A 17,288-nucleotide genomic window follows, 5' to 3' on the forward strand; every position below is an offset into this window, starting at 1 on the left:
AAGAAACGAAAAAAGCTAGGGGCCCATATGTGAAGAATAAGTAGTCTGCATCCAAGTTTCTTTGTTGCATTAGGCTAGATTTTGGACTTCAAAAGGCAAAGTAATAAACCGATTACTGCGCACAGAAAAGGGAGGAGAGCATGACATCTTTAAAAAAGCACATAGATTTTACCAAAGTGATGCATGCGTAGGAGATAAAATAAGGAAGAAATAAGATATTAGAATGATGGAGGCGCATGAGACTTAATTCAATTTCTATATAAAACTTAAATATAAAACCCTACCTTAATTTGACGGGCCAGCCTGCCCCGTTTAGGCCCGTACCGTCTTGGCCCGCAACCTAAACGGGTTAAGTCTTTTTAGCCCGCCTCCAAATGGACTGCTATTTTATCAACCCAACCCGCTCAATTTTTGTGACGGGGCGGGCCGGTCTGACGGACTTGACCCAATTTGATAAGTTTGTGACGGGGCGGGCTGGTCTAATCACAAAACCTCATAAAATTTAAAATTATATTTATTAAAAAATTTAAAAAATTATTACACTACATAATAAAAAATTATAATATTTTATTTACCTATAAATTAAAATTAATAAATATTTTTAATAAGTAAAATTAAAATTTTTTATTAATTATTATATAACATTTGATGTTAATTATTTTATATAATTTTAGTTAATTTATATAATTATAACTTAAAATTCTTACATATGATATTTTTCATTAACTTGAATGATAATATATTTTATATAATTTTATAAGTTTATCAACTCACACATATATAAGAATAACTATAATAAATTAAATATATTAAAATTTTATAAAGTTATCCTGATTACAAATATTTTAGTATACTTATTATTTATTTTTATGTACAAATAATTGTCTTCTTTTGACATATTGTTTGTATATTACGTGACTTTTTATATTTTTGTACTTTTCAAAGATTATGTATATTATTCATTAATTAATTAACACAACAAATATGATTTAATGGGTAAATATTTTTTAATGGATGGTGGATATCCAAATTGACGTCAATTCTTGACTCTTTTTGAGATGTACATTATCATCTTCAAAAATTCACATGTCAATATCGTTATCTTGAAGATGCTAAAGAGTTGTTCAATCTTCGTTATGCTTATTTGAAGAATGTTATTGAGTGGATATTTGATATATTTAAATTACAGTTCAGAATATTCAAGATGACTCGACAATTTCCATATACGATCCAAGCAAAGCTTGTATTGGCTTGTGTTGGATTACACAATTTTCTTCGAAAGAAGTGTCGATTTGATTCAATTGTCTTTATTGACACAAGTTTATGAAGATGACAACTTTGATATGTTATTTGATACTCGAGAAAACAACAACGAGTAAATACTAATGCATGTAGAAATACCATAGCCAATAGAATGTGGAGCGATGTTGATCAAATTTTCAATAACGATTAATTTTTTTTTTATAAAAGATTACTTATATGTTGAATTGACATAAATAATTGAGATTGATTTAACTTTTAAGTAAGTAAAATTTATTCATATTCATAAATAAAAAAATAATTTAAAATCGAAGAGGTTATCTATGTCCAATAATTATATAAAAGAAATTAATAAAAAATAAATCTCAATTATAAATTACAAAATTCATATAATTTATGAAAAAAATTTACAAAAATCCTGAAAAAAAGTAAATAAAAAAATGAAATTTGATTTACAATTCTATGACATTTTAAAAAAATCAATAGAAATCCATAAATTTTAAAAATTTATCATTTAAAAAAGTCATTAAAAATTTTAAATGTGTAGAATGAATATATCCCTTATTTTTTAATCCAAAAAAATTAATTTTACCAAGATGAGCTTCATAAATATAAATAATTATAAAATGTGAGCGGTTGACTCATTGACTAATGGCTTCCTCCTCGCCACTTGAGCACAATTTTCTTGGGAAAAATCAAAGCTTGCTTTGGATTTCTTGCTCAACTTCTTCTTCTTGATTTGAAGACAGCTTACAGAGTATAATAACATGTCAACAACGTATGATAACTGGGAGCGGTTGGTTGCAGCCACTCTTAAAAGAGAGCAGTTTCGGCAGCTTGCGCTTGCCCATTCAAGGGAATCCAGCTTCAGCTCCATACAATCAGATTTCTCCTTTGATTCTCCTATTTATTCTGATTCTGGTAGCTTCAACGGTGAAACCCTTTTTTTTTTTGCGGTTTTTGGAATTGTACTACTATGATGTAATTTTTATCGAAATCATTTGGTACGAACTCGATATTTAGAAGGTTTCACAAGCTGATTATCTTGTTTACTGTTTTTTTGCGCGCTTTAGACTGGTCAAGGGTTGGGTTGGGTGGCCTCGGCTCTGATTCTTGATTTTACCGGTCAGATAGTTAAAAAGAACTTTACCTTTGTGGAATTTTTAGTGTTTTCATTGGCTTTAAGAGCATTTCTTTTGAGTTAAATAAGCTTTTTTTTATTTTTTATTTTGGCTAGTCTGAATTTCCTTTTAGTTACATATTTACTATGCTTTACACTTACAGATGGACTGAAGAATGATGTGATTAATCTTTGTTCAGTTATTGTAATTACCGCCATCGCTCTAAGAAACTTCCTTTGTGTTCCATGGGTACAAGTCATCAGCTTCGTTTTGTTATGATTGTTGTCTATTCGGTCATTCACTTCAAATCATTAAATCTCATCACACGAGTCCTAGAAAAGCCAAAGTATACCATCTCAGTAATATAATATGTATCTGATTGTATGGCGTTGTCACATTGATTTATATCATGAAATGTCATTCTTAATGGAGCATGTTACAGTTCGCAGTTGGTTCATATCTGTGTATTGTTTCGGTCCTATAAATGCATCAATTAAGATCAGATGGCTTAAGAATTTAGCTGCAGAAGCCAGAACTTGAGATTGTGAACTATCCCTTTCTCCTCTATTATTTGGAGGTATCCTCAAATTTGCCGAAAATCTTCATGATTTGGTTTGTCCCAACACTTCTAAGTGATTCTCATGATTCAACTGCTAGATATGAAAGTAAGTGAAATTATTCTTGTTACTCAAAATATAACCACACCGGGAGTTTCAACTGCTAGATAAGAAAGTGAGTGAAATTATTCTTATTACTCAAATATATAACCTCTTTCTATTTGTGTAGAATATTTCGAAGGTTTATGTTTCAGGGGATTTCAACAAGCTGATCATCTTGTTTATTCTTTTTTGTGAGCTTTAGAAGTGCCAGGACTTCCCAACATGTGCAATTCATCAGCCCAGTCCAATAGAAGCATTCGATTTTTAACTGTTAAAAGTAGTGCTGCAAGCCTTCCCACTCCGAGATCAGAAGTTGAAATTCTATCATCGCCTTACGTGAGGGCCTTTTCATTTAACGAGTTAAAGAGTGCAACAAGAAACTTTAGACCCGACAGTTTTCTTGGGGAAGGAGGATTTGGTTATGTTTTCAAAGGTTGGATTGATGAACATACACTTACGGCTACAAAGCCCGGTTCGGGATTCATCGTAGCTGTCAAGAAGTTGAAGCTCGAGGGTTTCCAAGGCCACCAGGAGTGGTTGGTAAGTAAATTTTATTTTGTCATGGATGGCAAAATGTTCCAAGTTTTTAATCATCTGAGAATTTTGAAAAATGCCTCTGGTTTGCAGACGAAAGTTAATTATCTTGGTCAACTTCATCACACCAACCTAGTTAAACTTATTGGATACTGCTCCGAGGCTGATAACCGGCTGTTGGTATACGAGTTCTTGCCCAGAGGAAGTCTCGAGAATCACTTGTTCAGGAGTAAGTTATGCTCTGAGATCAACTGTTATCGCGACACTTGATCGTTTTGCCGCCTGTTATTATCATTTTTAGTGCATTTTTCAATCAATATTGTTGATATGGTTCAAATGAACATGTTCATATTTTCGTTTGGATTCTGGTTATCTTCTTGATCAAATGATTTAAAAGCAAATTTTCTCATTTGAGGAACGCCATTATGTTTTGCAGGGGGGCCTCAACCCCTTTCTTGGGCGATTCGAATGAAGGTTGCAATAGGTGCAGCTAGGGGACTTTCTTTCTTGCATGAAGCAGAAGAACAGGTGATATATAGAGATTTTAAGGCCTCTTAACATTCTTCTTGATGGGGTATGGTCGAAACTCATTTATCATAATCCACTTTATCATTCCCAGATTTGCATGTGTAAACTGATAGCTATATATCACACTGGCAATCCCATTTGCAGGAATTCAACTGCAAAGTTGTCTGACTTCGGTTTGGCCAACGTAGGTCCCAAAGGCGATGTTATTGGTATGCGTGGCTATGCTGCGCCAGAATATGTTGCCACAGGTCCCTTGTTAGCTTTATATTTTTATTCTTTCTCCTTGCAATTTGGTTCCAATTTGTCTGGCTTCATGAATAGGGCGATTGTCAGCGAAAAGCAATGTCTACAGTTTTGGGGTGGTTTTGCTCGAACTTTTGTCTGGAAGACAGGCTGTTGATAAAACAAAAGTTGCTATCGAGCAGAACCTCGTTGAGTGGGCGACTCCATACATGTTTGACAAGAGAAAATTATTTCGGATAATGGACACTAAAATGGAGGGACAATACCCTCAGAAAGCAGCATTCAGTGTTGCTGCTATATCTTTGCAATGTCTATGCAACAAACCGAAACTCAGGCCACGCATGGCCGATGTTTTAGCCACACTCGAAATGCTCCAAGCTCGAAAAAGCACCAGACATTCAAATGCAGATAACCGAACTTCTTTTGATGCTCTATCTATCTCACCACTTTAACATTCCACTGCGCACGCAAGCTGAATGGAGTTGGCTCGTAAACTCTTCAGCTAGAGTTCGATTTTTTTCAAGCTTGATAATCCTAGAGTTGGAGGGGGATGGGCAGGGGTTGCCCCTTTCCAATTTTTTTTATAGATTCCTAAATGTATTTGTATCAATTATTTGCAAAAATATGAAATCATTCCACAACTCGTGGACCAGCTCCCAAGCCTTCTTAAACCATGCATGTGCTGAATGTGAATTATAAGATATATATTGAATGAAAACAATAACAATAAAAAATTATAAAATTAATATTCATATTTGATTGTGTTAATAATTTAAAATAAATCCAATATTATTTTTAAAATATAATATAATAAAATATCGAATTTTCGGTATACCAAGATTATCATATCGAATTTATTGAATTTTCGATATACTGAAGATTTCGATACGATACGTTAACGATACCGAATTTTTCGGTACGGTAACGATACGAAATTTGAAAATTTACCGAAAAATATATAATATTTTAAAACAGTGACTTAAAATGTAAGGTTTTTTCGGTATAAAACTGTATATCGATACCGTACCGAAATATCGGTATACCGTACAAGTTAGATATAATCGGTATGCTAATTATATGTACAGAAATTTTCGATATGATATCGGTGTAATTTGCTTCACTGTAATTATCGATATGCTATAAAATAGATAATTTTGATACGATATGATACGGTATATCACCAGTTCTCAACCCTTTTGTCGGGCAACCTGTATTAAGGTTGCAATAGGTGCAGCTAGGTAGCTGTAGAACAGGAGATATACATATATTTTAAGGCCTCTAACCATTAATATTCGGTTCGGTTTTTAGTCTTTAGGATTTTCAACCGAACAGAACCAAAAATCGATTTTTTCATTTTTAAAATTTTTTTGTTGATTTATATTAATTAATAATAAATAACTAAAAGTTTAAAAGAACCGAACCATTAAATTGGTAGCAACGTCCCAGCAGAGTCGTTGGGACTGATTATCTGGTACCGGACTTTACAATTACAAGTTTAAAACAATTCATACATTATTTTTTTATCAATAATTTCATTTCTATCAAATAAAAATTTTAAAATATTATAATAATATTTTAAATTATAATATGTCACATATGAGTCTAAAATGAATGTTTAAAAGGTTAATAAGAGTTTAGAAATTAAGATGTGCTCATACAACATTAATATGTTAATATTTACAACTTAAATAATCAATAGATAGCAATGCGAATAACAATTAATATTTAAATACAACTTAAATAATTAATTTTTCATTTGTTTGTGTATGTATATGACAAAAATTGTTGGTGGGTTGCATGAAACGTTGGCAAACTTGATTTTGTGATAAAAAAATTTATTATTAAATTGCTAACATATTTCATTAAGTGTGTAGTTGATAATTATCAAGTTTGAAGATTTGAGAAACTAGAACTCGAATTTAGTAAAGATGAAAATGTTACGAGCTTAAGTATTTCGATGATATCTCAGTGATCGAAATGACCAAGGGGCAAAATGGACATAAAACTCAATTTGTTACAAGTAATATTTCAGGCCAACTCGACTAATTTGGATGTTATCTAAGTGAAATAGTGGTTGCAAGATTAAACTAGATGACACAGATACAAATGCCAGCTAGACCTGAGCAATTATGGTATTTTGATCATATCTCTGAACTCGATTATTGAAATAGAATAATTTAGTATGTGTTACAAAGATAACACAATGATGTACAAATCATCTTCCAAAGTAGACGCTCAGATCAGATCTTAAGATGATGAAAAATCGCGATGAAATTGTTGGTTTTGTACTGAATGAAGAACAAGTTTCAAATTGTATATAGTCTGGTATTTTGATAATCTCTCTCACATAAATATAAAATTGAGTGATTCTTGATTATTTGAAAAGCTAAGAGAAAATGTTACAACTTTCATGTTCATCACTTTCCCAAAAATCGAAAAATCAATAGTTACAATCAACAACTAGACTTGGATCAACTCCAGCCGTAGCCGGACCAGACCAACTCTAGCCGCTCCTGCTTGAAAAAAGGCCAACATTAAAAATTGGTCAGAAACTCGAATATGACTATTTTTTGTCAGAAAACATACATAATCTTTCCAACGGTCATATTCTTGTTTCAAATGTCCATATCATTCTTGAGCCGTAAATACAATATTTTGAAGATTAAACAACAATATTTTGATCGGGGTTCAAACCATGAACAGATTATAAGAAAAAAACAAGCTAGAGTGAGAGCAAGCCAAAGAAAATAGTGTGATGATACATTTGAAAAATATACACTTTAATAATTTAAATCATCTCACACAATTACACACACGTAAATGAGAATTGAACTTTAAAGAATAATTGAGCGATAATCTTTATACAAAGACGGAAATGTTGTGTGTTTGTAGTCCTGACATAAAAAACATGAAAAATTTTGTGGATTGTGAGGTTGCAGACTACAATTTAATTGAGAGAGTGTACTAGGAGTTCAATTAGAAAAATGATAAGTCATAAGTAGAATCGATTTGTACAAAGAGTTGTATAAATCAAGATTTTCTAGTGAATCTTTAATAAGTTGTTAATATTGGAACATCCATAAACAAATTTGTGTCTTGTTAAGACACGTCCTAAAATTTTCTTAAAAAATTGCGAAACTTTTTTTTGCACGAGGTCGAAACTCTAGGAATTTAAACAAAAAATATACATCATCGTTCACGAATAAAAAATAATATATTTCCTTGACATGTCCTCAAAGTTCGACCAACTATGATCATTAAAACTTCAGCATAAAATATGTCACGCCCCAGAGACGGGGTTGATCGACACCGGCGTTGCTCTCAAATTTACATTCGAAAACAACAAGCCTCAGAAGTAAAAAATTCAGAAATCAGTCTTTTATTCATAATACTGAATGTTTCAATATCTTATATAAATTCAAATAACTAATGTTTTACAGCGAAAATGTAAAACCAGACATAACAATGTCTGAATAGATGCAGCGGAGAAATATAAATTCAAACTGATAAACAACAGTCTTCTTCACCAGCCCCAGAACTGATTTTGTTCTTCTTCTTCTAATGTTTTTTCTTTGCTCTGAGATGAGTTTGGCGGGTGAGTGATATGGTCGTCACTCAATAAGCGGGGGCGGGAATAACTCCCAGTTTTCAAAACCATTTTCAACAGAAACAGTAATACAAATAATATACAGAAACTCTTATTTTCAGAACAGGAATCAGTATTCAGGAATAACAGGATTCAGAACAGAAATCAGAACTTAAAATTTAGCAAGCAAGTACTGAGCACGTTTGTGAATTTCATGGCTAAACTGATATCAGTCCCCTATATGTTCTCTCCTCTAAGGGATAGAAGCTAGTAATTAGGAATCAGGAATGTTTCAGAATATATATTCCTACCATTAGTTCACTAGGTTTCAGTGCTTCAAAAATCAGAGACAAAAAATACATGTACTTTGCTTCAAAACAGGAATTATCAAACTGATTTCAAGATATTTATACATAAGCCCACTTACAGTAATTTGCTAGAAGGTTTCGGTTGAAGTCTGGAATCTGCTTGTTCTCGCTACTGGATTTTTCTGCTCGAAAATGCACTCTCTTAGCTTGAATTTCAAGTGATACTCAAGATTTGTGTAACACCATTTCAGATATTTGAGGGTGTTATTTTTAGGTAAAATTCTGACTTTTAGCCTCCCAATTAATGGTCATAATCTGTCATGATGTGCCATTAACACCCTTTATTCCATGTTAAATGCTTCAGTTACAAGTCATAAGCAGAATCAATAGTTGTCTACTGGAATCTTGTGCTAATGAATTCTTCTGCTGCTGGATTCTATCTGCCTGAAAAATACCAGCTTCTGAAATATTAGTTGCTGCTGGAATTATTAGCTTCTACTGAAATTTTTTGCCTTTGCTGCTGAATTTTGCTAGCTGCTGCAAAATGCTAGCTACTGCTGGAAATTTGGGTCTCACAAAATATAATTTCTCAACTAATACTCATTTAAAAAAAAATGAAACTTAAACATTAAAAACATAAACTCTAGCAACTAAATTCCGTAACATGTTTCGAAAACGAACTTTTCAAGAATGCTAAACAAAATTGCCTCAACTGTATTCAACACATTCTAATAAAATCTTCGCAGCAATATACCTTTTTATAACTCAATCCATGACATGAAACTTTAACTCAAAAGGAACTACTCATAAATAAATATTTATAAAATTAAACATAAATGCGAAAATACTATAGTGGCTTGAATGAGTGCTCTCAACCACGAACCGCCTATCTTCGTTAGCCAACACCAACTCGATTTTTCTCAACTGCATCGATGGAAACTAGTGAACCCAGAGGCCCAACGGGTTTTTCCAGAGATAGCAAGTATTATATAAATAAAATAAGACAAGCATTAAACATTTTTCCTCAACTCAGATTTTTATAAATAAACATAGGAGTCATACGGTCAACATTTTTTCTTAAAACTTAATCAACCTCAGATCTTAAAATAAAAATCCTCAAAAATAACTTTATGAAGAGTGACTCAGAAATTTCCTGCAGTCATTAGTCATAGTCACTTGATTAACCGTGCAAGTATCCAGGTTTGGCGGGAAATCCATAGCCAAAAGCCAACATCCACATGCCGTCAATAGTCAAGTTGGCAGAGAACCAACTCGGCCCGACCCGAAAGCCGACATCTAAACCCGTCAAATTGGTGGAGGCTACCCAATTCGAAGTCCAGCATCCATAGCCGTCAAATTGGCAGAGACGTCTCAACCCGAAGACTGACATCCAAAGTCATCAAATCAATCATAACTTCGCCACAAATCATTATAAATCCTTGTATTTTCATCTTAAAAATTTGCGTACACGTGCTTTCAGGAAATGAAATACACAAACTGCCTTCATTACACGTGATGACCAAAACATTGTTGTGTAATTTCTGCTCGCAAGCGTACAATGTCAAATTTTAATAAATGATAAGTAAAGTATTGTTATCACAATGAGTGTTTATTCAAAATTTATACCAAGTATTGTAATTAGAATAATCTAGACCTTAGAAATTCAACAATGGTTGTTTTCTCAATTAACTAAGAACAAGTAAATCGCAAGCAAATGCAATTAGCACAAATTCAATAAGACAAAATATCTAGAGCTTTGATTTCACTTAGGTTTTTCACGAAGATTAATTCCTATTGAATTTATGCGAATGAATTCAAGCTTTTAATAGACAAGAACGCTTAATTATTTGATCTATTTTTCTTTCTTAAGTGATAAATATAATATACCATATAGTGTCGATTTAATATTCCTATTAAAAATCATTTATATTTTTGTTTTCGGTGACCATTTCCTTCCGCATTTGGTAAATGCCAAATTGCCCATTAATCGAAGTGTGCGATGAATCAATAAAGGACGACAATAGTAGTGGTTTTGCATTAATGAGCTGCGGTCAGACGTTGAACGTGTAAATGAAAAATATCAATATAAGTTGAGAATCCCAAGAAGAGCTGCAGATATTACGAAGCGATACAACATGCATTCGAAGCAAAATTTTCAAGCTTGCATTCTGCAAAAGTTTTCTGAGCACTTCTCATAATAATATTCACTACTACTCATCAGTCTCGCTTCAAAGAACATCGATCTATTAGATCATCAATGGATTCTGTCAAGCTACTCAATTGTTTCTGTCTAGAATGTTTAAATAGTTATTTGAAAGTTTGAATATGAAGATTCACTATATATGAATATTTGTGTTGTATTGGTTGTTTGACTGTGTACATCAACCGTTTGTAAGAGTTAACTAGGAGTTTCGACTTAGGCAGTAGATAAGTCCTAAGGTTGAAATGAGTTGTTACAAAGAGTTATAACAACCCATTTAATTTGATGTACGTTTCTTGCCACTTTTTATATTCTTCTGAGACTGTTATAGGGTGTGATGAAATAAAAACTTTCAAGATTATGGACAACAAACGGAAGGGACAATACCTACTGAGAGGAGCATATACTGCTGCTAAAGTTGCTTCACGTTTGTAAGTTATGAACCAGAAGTCGGGCCTGACATGAAGGAAGTTGTAGTTGTAGTTGTACTTGAACAACTCCAAGTCGAGCAGAATAAGATGACACTCATATATTAATGAAATAAATGCATAATTAAATGTGAATCCTTTTGAATTTTTTTTAAAATTCAAATTTTAATTTGACATCCTTTGAAAATATAAACTACATTTAAGTGTTTATATTGGTTATATTTTTTAATTTAATTTCGGTTATGATTTATTTTATATATTTATTTCTCACTGCTCTTTATCATATTAAATAAAATATAAATTTTTTATATAATATTATGTTTCTAACTTTTAAAAAAAATCATCGTGAATTTTGTTGCATTGAGTGTACATAAATTGATATTATTATTATATATCTTAATTAGAACTTCAATATAATTAATTTTTTTAACATGTTCTAAAAAAATAATTAAAATTTTTAATCAAAATTTATTCATCTAATAAATGACAAATTTTTGACTTTTTGAAATTATTTACTTATTGTTTAAAAATTTTGATAGATAAAATAATATATGATTTTTAAATATTTTTTTCTATTTTTTTGTAGCAACAGTTCCACCCATCCAAGAAAAAACATCAATTTAACGACAGTAATCGTTGTTATCTCAAATGATATAAACATTTTTTAAATAAAATTTTTTTATTATAATATTTAAAATTTAAAATATATTCATTATATTATATCAATAAATTTAATTATCAATAAATTTAATAATTATTCAAATACTAATATTTACTATTCTAATAATTAATTATATCGCACATCAAAACAGTTCAAGCGTCGAGACGTGGCTCTAGTTGGTTCAAGTGTCCATCCCATTAACATTTCCTTAGGTAGGACGAATATGTATGTATGAATGCAAATATACTTTTCTCATTTATCATTACTTGGAGGTTTTATAAAGCTTGATTGAAATTATTAAATCTTCTTACTATTTTCCTCAAAAATCACCCACATAAAATTTTAATTCAAATTCATAAAAACAAAAGAAAAACGAAGATGGCACAATGATCATTTCACTAAATATAATAAATACACACTCAACCTCGGTCCCAAATATAAATACCAAATTTATTTTTTCATCGTCCCAAATATTATTTAGTATTATTTTAAATTTTTTTTACCAATATACCCACATTATTAATACATTAATTACTTACAGAATTTTTTAATTCTATTAAAACATGCATTGAATAAGGTTAAAATTGAAAATTTTCTTTTCCAATAAATTTCTTAATATGTGTGAAAACACGTACAAACCCAAATATAATGAACATATGAGGTACGGTATTAATTAATCATCACAGTTTACTTGTCATCCAATCATCAAAAAAAAAATATATATATATATATATAAAGAGTTCTTTTGCTAAATTTAGTAAAATCCAACCAAAATGTATTTGCTAAAAACAATTAATTATATCATATAATTATCCACATAATGTATTAAATGTTTAATAATAAATATATAATGAATATACTATTAAATGTGAACTCTTTTCGATTTTCTTTTTAAAATTTAAATTTGAATATATTGTTTCTTGAAAATATAAACTACATTAAATATATGTATTATCATTCCATTTAACTTCGATTATGGTTTTGAGTTTGTGTTATTTTTATATATTAAATTCTCACTATACTCTAAAATATTTAACAAAATATAATTTTTTTTATATAATATTACATTTTTCAACTTTTTGGACTAACCACAGAGGGATGACCGATATACCAAGTAATTGCCACCAATTAAAAGTCTATTGTGCAGCAAGGGTGATATTAATAGCATGAGTAGAAAACAAACCTCCCTTGCCATCATTTCTTTCCGATTTCCATGAAATAAAAACTTGGAATTTTGAAAATTAATCCGGGGAATCATATATATATCAAACTGTAGCACAAGAGTTCCTCCAAACACTTCAGCGGATCGAGGCGGTTCTCGCCAACATTATGGACCCAATGAAGTGCTCAAGAGGAACTCTAGAACACATCTGATATCAACGACAAATATGAAAGCTACACATTTTTTTGGTTTGCTGGTTTCAGTGACTATTTATAGGGTTTCCTCTGCAAGGTTTACTTCGCTTTCAGATTCCTCGAACGACACTAAAGCGAATTTTCTTCCCTTTATCAGCTTTCTAAAGTTCTTACATACCCACGTTTCAGCAATGAACCTGGACGAGTTGGAGGGTCAGACGAGAAAACCATATTCTTAATTTTGCTCGAGGTTCATCTGATGCTGTCGAATCCACGTGTTTTCTAGAAATGTCATTTTTTTTTAAAAAAAATAAAATTTCTGTCTAAGCTAATATTGCTTATGATCTTTAAGCAAACCATGGAAATTAGTTGAATTATCTTTCAAGAGATAAGACGCTTCCACAGTCTTCCATTTGCTCCGCCTTATGCTTTGTCTTTTGAGTCTCTTATTTTGTACTATTGTAACATTTATGAGCGAACCTTGCAATTAATGTTTTTTTTTTCAAAATTATATTTTTGATACTGTAATTTACATATTTATATTTTAAGTCATGTTAATTATGAATGCATTTTTATTCGATTCAAAGTATATGTGATTCATATTCGAAATTATAGAATTTGAGCCGAATTCGAATATATTCGACCTTTTTTTAAGCTGAAGTACTCGTGCTAGCCTTGCGGGCATTAATATTTTATTAAAATATAGTTCTATATATATCGAATAAATATATTTCAAACTTTTATTTTTTAATAGGTCACAAACATGTTCGGATATTTTGAGTCGAGTTTGAACTCTAGTCATGATTCGAATTAACTCGAGCAAAAAAAATTATTCGAGCTTCGATCCAACTTGAGCTCAAATCCAAGTCTCAAACATTTGATGTTCATTTACTAGAATTTGATTTTTTTACATCCCTTGTCTTGGCGAGGCGTTAGACATGTTAGCGATATCCGGTGCTATGTCTGCAATGTCAAGGTGTCACAACAGTAATTTTCGGCAAAAATCATTTTACCACCATTGTTTAACAGAATGCCGCACCAAAAAAACTCGATCGGGCTCTTTAGCAAACCATGGATTCTCAACCTGTTGGCTCAAAACTCCAGCTACAAAAGTTTCGATAATCCTACTTGCTAGAGTTAAAATATATGGTTTTGAGTGTAACGGCCCGGGCCCGCGTCCGCATGATTGCACAATGTGCTCCTATAACAACTACTTCAATTTCGTCCTTATCTTATGAAAATGATTAACTCAAGTTGCTATATAAGTCCATTCTAGCCCATTATAAACTCATTTTAAATATTTAATTTTTATCATGTGTGACAAGAGGTATCACAATCACCTCTTCTTTAGAACGCGATGCCTTCATCATGGCCCGACCCCACGATCCACCAGCTCCAGGAATTTTGAGGTGGCTCCTCCAGGTTCAAGAGGTGACTCTCGTCATGTAGCATTTTGCCTCGTGGGTTTAAGAGGTGGTTCCCATGCACGTAGGACTTTGCCTCACATAGCACTTATTTCCAAGTGTTCTTTGCTGGTGACTGTCCCTGAAACCATTCTGTCGCGCCCTAGTCCCGCGCCTACGTGACTGCATAACGGACCCCTGTATCAACTATTTCGTATTCGTCATCGCTTGATGAAATAATTAACCAAGTTGCTGTAAAAATCCATTGTATCCCATTACAAACTCATTTTAAATCATTAATTTTTATTATGTGGGACAAGAGATATCACACTGAGAACATCCTTGGCTGTGGAATATTTGAAGAATACAAGTCTAAGCCGACCTACATGTGTAGGTCGTAGCCTTTTATTTTGGTATCCTTTATATACCAAGGCATTCGGATAGATAAAAGACATTTTTATCTATGAGATAGGTGCATACGAAATGGTTGACAACCATGAAACATTTTTTTATTAATAATTTTAGCATCTAAATTTCTTTCTGACCAGGGTCGTCTCCAGAAAATTGGAAGCCTTATGCTGATTTTTAGAGGAAGGTCATATATAATTTTTTTTATTAAATGTACTGAAGGGAAATAAGATTTCGATTTTAAATGATATATTTTATTTATTTCCCTAATAGAGTTTTCCTTGTTAATTTAATTGAGTAAATATTTAATATGATTTTGTCTTCCTTAGATAATGAGATCTTAATTCAAGAGATATGATATTAGTGTTTAAAAAGAGTTTATTCCTATTAAAACTCTCACTTTCCTTGTATTTTAGGTTTCCTTGAGGAGATATGATTCTTCACCTATAAATAAGAAGAAAAGCTCATTGATAAACGCCGCTTCGATATCGACCATACATACACACACGTTGCAGAGATTTGCAGAGTAAAATTATTCTCGAAGCCGTTGCTGTTTGGAGTGGTGATTCCCGTGTTAAGTTGAATGTTGCCAACATCTATAGACAACATCCGTAACGATGTTGACTGAAGATTGCATCTAGTTGATAGTGGTTTCCGGGATCAAGTTTTGCTTTCTTGATTACGTTTATTTTTGTTTTGGTTATTTATTTTAGAAAGCTTTATTTTCTCAAACTGTTGAGTAAATTGATTTTTGATACAATCACTAGTGTTAGGTTTTTTTTGTAAACGATTGAATTTTCTAGTGATTAATTTTTTCCATAAGACACCGCACAAGTATTTATACTTGTGCATATTTAATCTCGTCCATCTATTTATTTCAAGTCAATTTGTGTTATAAAAGTTAATTTTCCGCTGCATGTAGATGTTGTCCGAGATGTTGTAACATCTGGCACAACATTTAATTCTGACAAAACACAAATTTACTATTCCTAATTTTCTTTTGATATTTTTATTATTTTTAGCATTTGTCGGACAAAATAAATCCTTACATGTACAAATATTACATACGAGCTAATAATTAAATGCAAATAATTAGAAAAAATATCCAATATGCTGCATAAATTTATTAAATGATAAACAATCATATAAATAAACTAAAAAGAACCCAATGAATTAACTCACTAAGCCTACTCTCACGAGTTAGAAATGAATCTTTGTATAATATAAACAGAATAAGAATCATCAAAATAAAAAATAATAATTGATATTTGTCACAAAACCAATTTAACAAAAAATTAAAAATTATAATTTAAATACTAACATAAATCAGTAATTGATCAGTTTATCAGAACTCTTGATTATTTATCAAAAAATTTAATTAAGGTCTACTGAATTACAAACAACCTTCATTTAATATCTACACTACTCCGAGGTGTGACAACGACTGTCTATGATATCAAGTTTGCTACCTTATTAAATAAAATATTAATTAAACAAATCAAATATTCAGGGAATGTTCAGTTGCTATTTAAGAAATTTATCCTCACAGTTCGTGTCAAGCATTAATTGTCACATACTATTTGTGGATTACATTGATTGACGTATGACTAGTTGTATGATTACATTTATGACATTGGTATGAATCATTATAGCCATCTAGATCTGAATGTTAAAGATCGTCTATGAAAAGTTCAACCTATAATTCAGAGAACTACACTTCTTATGCAATCATATCTTGCTACTCTAAAGCTCTACTGAATTTGTGGGGCCCTAAGCTCCTAATCGTTATTATAATACAATCTGATTAGGGGTTAATTAATTACAGCGGAAAACGAGTTTAAATTTTCTTTACAATGAGCCCAAATCATTTCATTTGAATACTAAAAATAGTATTTCATCTCACATCATAAACATGCCCACACGTTATCAAAACCAATCATATACAAACAACTTATATCCTCGGGACATGCCCCGATATATAAATACATATACATATATACTGGGAACAAAACATAAACCTCAACTCAAACTGTGACTCCCTCCAGAAGTACCCTCTCCGGTCTCCTGATAAGCTGGAGTACCTGCCATTGTCCACACACAAAGACAACAACAGCACCCCCTTGGGGGTGAGCAAAGCTCCGTATGGAACAACCATCATGTATACCACAAGTATCTAAACAATGATATATGGTATGCAATGCATGTATATCGTGGAGGTATCAGGTCAAATGCCCATCCACTGAGCACATGTCAGAATCAAACGAATCGCTATCAAATCAATGCTCGAGCTGGCACACCGGCCTCAATAAGGGATACTCGTATGATAGCGTCGACAAAGCGCCATCAAATCCCAAATCTCATATCCAATCATCGGGGCCACAAATGTCTATGTTTTTAAGGGTCATAAAATACCAAACATAGCATTGTGTTCACGAACCCCAGAATCCAATCAAATCATATCAGGGTATCCAATGATCATAGCTCAACGTGCATGTCATGTATCGATGTATGCATCAAACGATGTGTGTTAACAAAACATTTATTTTATACATCGATAATCAAATCTCAATGTCATGTATGCCACATAAACTCA

General features: G+C 31.8%; 1 pseudogene; it reads left to right on the forward strand.

Annotated features, from left to right (window-relative positions):
- Positions 1-1,882: 1,882 nt before the first annotated feature.
- Positions 1,883-5,013, forward strand: LOC142532911 (putative serine/threonine-protein kinase PBL3; annotated as a pseudogene).
- Positions 5,014-17,288: the final 12,275 nt, after the last annotated feature.

This window comes from Primulina tabacum, chromosome 18 (genome assembly GCF_025594145.1).
Source record: "Primulina tabacum isolate GXHZ01 chromosome 18, ASM2559414v2, whole genome shotgun sequence".
Taxonomy (NCBI): domain Eukaryota; kingdom Viridiplantae; phylum Streptophyta; class Magnoliopsida; order Lamiales; family Gesneriaceae; genus Primulina; species Primulina tabacum.